The sequence below is a fragment of the Colius striatus genome, chromosome 22, assembly GCF_028858725.1.
Source record: "Colius striatus isolate bColStr4 chromosome 22, bColStr4.1.hap1, whole genome shotgun sequence".
NCBI lineage: Eukaryota > Metazoa > Chordata > Aves > Coliiformes > Coliidae > Colius > Colius striatus.
Genome location: NC_084780.1, coordinates 2,664,708 through 2,667,882, shown reverse-complemented (window position 1 = coordinate 2,667,882; position 3,175 = coordinate 2,664,708).

Genomic DNA, 3,175 nt, shown 5'->3' with positions numbered 1-3,175 from the left:
AGGGGAGGGAAGGAGGGGGGGAAGGGAGGGGAGAGGAGGGGGAGGAAAGGGGAGGGGAGGGAAGGGGAGGGGAGGAAGCGAAAGGAAGGGGCCGGAGCGGAGCGGGACAGCCCCGAGGGGGGTTGGTGGCTGAGGCAGAGGCGGGAGGGCAGCGGTGGAGGAGCGGGCAGAGGGCACTGGAGGGGGGCACAGGGGCAATAGCGGGGTAAGGGCGGCTTTGCACAATTCTTCCTCTGGGGATGCCCTTCCCCCCCCCTCCCCGCGGGACGTCAGCCGTGCAAGGGGCTGTGCCAGGGCCGGTTCTGCTCGGCGCCTTCCCAGAGCAGCCCCAGAGGCTCTGCCCGGACAAGAATCCTTCCCTCCAGCTCCTCGGAGGCTTGTGGAATCCTCCCCGACATCCCCCCGCTCCCGGGACATCAGCCCCTTCTTCCCCAGTTACCTCAGGAGCACCCCGCAGCCCCCCGGGCATTGCCCCTGGCTGGGGGCAGCAGGTCCTGGCAGGGGCCCCGGGCTGGCAGAGGCAGCAGCTGTCCCATACTGGGGACTGTTCTCCTCCTCCATGATCTCCTTCACATCCCAGCATTGCCTGCACATCCCACAGCCTGTTCCCGGGGCACCAGTGTCCTCCCCAAGGGCTGGTTCCCACGGGGCGACAGGGGGTCTGGCATTGCTCTCAGGGACTCTTTTTGGGAGTCCTACAGATGTGTTTTGTTGCTGGGTTTGTTTTTCCCCAGCCTGTGGCTGGATTAGCTCCACAGGGAGCCTGGTTGGGAACAAATCTCTCAGATGTCTTGGTGCCACACGGCACACTCCCACCATGACACAGAGCAGAGGCACAGTGAGAGTGGGGCTGTGGGTCCCCCCATCTATATGAGCCTATCATCCAGAGTCCAGAGGGACAGCAGCAGGACAGAGGCACATTTAGCAGCCATGGGAGGGTTTGTGTATTGATGAATCACAGAATCTGAAGGGCTGGAAGGGACCTGCAGAGCTCATCCAGTGCAAGCCCCCTGCCAGGGCAGCAGCACCCAGAGCAGGGCACACAGGGACTCATCCAGCTGGGTTTGGGATGTCTCCAGAGAAGGAGCCTCCACAGCCCCTCTGGGCAGCCCCTGCCAGGGCTCCCTCACCTCAGCAGGGGACAAATTCCTCCTGCTGTGTCTCTGGAACCTCTTCTGTTGCAGCTTGTGCCCGTTGCCCCTTGTCCTGTCACTGGCCATCCCTGAGCACAGCCTGGCTCCAGCCTCCTCACACCCACCCTTGATGCATTTGGAACATGACTGAGCTCACCCCTCAGGCTCCTCTTCTCCAAGCTGCAGAGCCCCAGCTCCCTTAGCCTTTCAGCACAAGGCAGATGCTCCACTCCCTCCAGCATCTCTGTGCCCTGTGCTGAGCTCTCTCCAGCAGCTCCCTGTCCTTCTGGAGCTGAGGGGCCCAGAGCTGGACACAACATCCCAGCTGTGGTCTCACAGGGCAGAGCAGAGGGGCAGCAGAACCTCTCTGACCTGCTGCCCACAGCCCTTCTGCCCCAGCCCAGGCTGCCATTGGCCTCTTGGCCACGAGGGCTCAGTCCAGAGGTGTTCAGGGTATGCAAAGCCATTGGCCCTGATGGCATCAGGGATCAGCTGAGGTGCCAGACTCTGCCTTTGGGCACCTAAATACCATGGTTTGTCTTGCAGAAAGCGGAAAAGCAGTTGGGGTTAAAATGCATCATCTGGATCCCCTGTTCTGGGATGGGGTGAATGGAGCAGCCAAGGCACTGTGAGCAAGGCTGTGGTGGGTGTTTCTTACAGGTAGGAGAGACTCAACCCTGATCCTGGCATGGGCAAGGATGTGACCCCTAAAATGTGTGTCACTGAAACCAGTGCTGCTGGAGGGAAGTGCAGAGATGTGTTTGCCATGGGGTTGGCTAACCCAGCAGTGACCTTTCCCAGGCAAACCCATCACCAGTGATGCCAAACAAAGCAAAGTGCTGCTGGACACAGCCTCCAAATGCCCAGAGCCAGGGTCCTGGGGGGAGCACAGCAACCAAAACACCAGCCAAGGTGCTCCCTGGGCTGTAGCAGCCCTTGTAACACTGGTTCATAGAATCACAGCATGGGGGGGGGGGGGGTGGAAGGGACCTTTTGAGCTCATCCAGCCCAACCCCCTGCAGAAGCAGCTCCCACCTACATCAGGTCACACAGGAACGTGTCCAGGGGGGTCTTGAAGAGCTCCAAGGAAGGAGCCTCCACACCCTCCCTGGGCAGCCTGGGCCAGGGCTCCCTCAGCTCACACTGAAACAGTTTTGCCTCATGTTTCAAGGGAACTGTTTGTGTTGCAGCTTCATCCCATCAGCCCTTGTCCTGGCACTGGATACAACACAAGCAAGTGCTGCCCCATCCTCCTGACACCCACCAGTGAGATGTTTGTAACTATTGCTGAGCTCCCCCCTCAGTCTCTTCTCCAGGCTGAGCAGCCCCAGGTCCCACAGCCTTTCCTCACAAGGAAGATGCTCCATCCCCTCAGCATCTTGGTGGCCCTGCACTGGCCTCTCTCCAGCAGTTCCCTGTCCCTCTGCAGCTGGGGAGCCCAGAACTGGCCCCAGGACTCCAGATGAGGCCTCAGCAGCTATGGCAGAGCAGAGGGGGAGCAGAACCTCCCTGGCCCTGTGCCCACACTCTCTTGCTGCCCCCAGGCTGCCATTGGCCTTGCCCACGAGGCCACGTTGCTGCTCATGGGCAGTTTATTCTCAGCCAGCACTGCCAGGTCTCTCTCCTGGAGCTGCTCTCCAGCAGGTCACCCCCAGCCTGTGCTGGGCCAGGGGCTGGTTCCTCCCCAGCTGCAGGACTCTGCCCTTGCCCTTGTTGAACCTCAGCAGGTTCCTCTGTGCCCAACTCTCAGCCTGCCCAGCTCTCACTGACTGGCAGCACAGCCTCTGGGGAATCAGCCAGTGCTCCCAGTTTGGTGCCAGCAGGGAACTTGCTGAGGGTCCCTCTGTGCCCTCACCCAGGTGGTTGATGAAGATGTTGAACCAGACTGGCCTCAGAACCCATCCCTGTGGAACTCCACTGGCCACAGGCCTCACACTGGACTCTGTGCCATTGATCCCCCCTCTGGGCTCTGTCACTCAGCAGCTCTCCATCCACCTCACTCCACCCATCCAGCCACACTGCCTGAGCTTTCTGATGAGGAT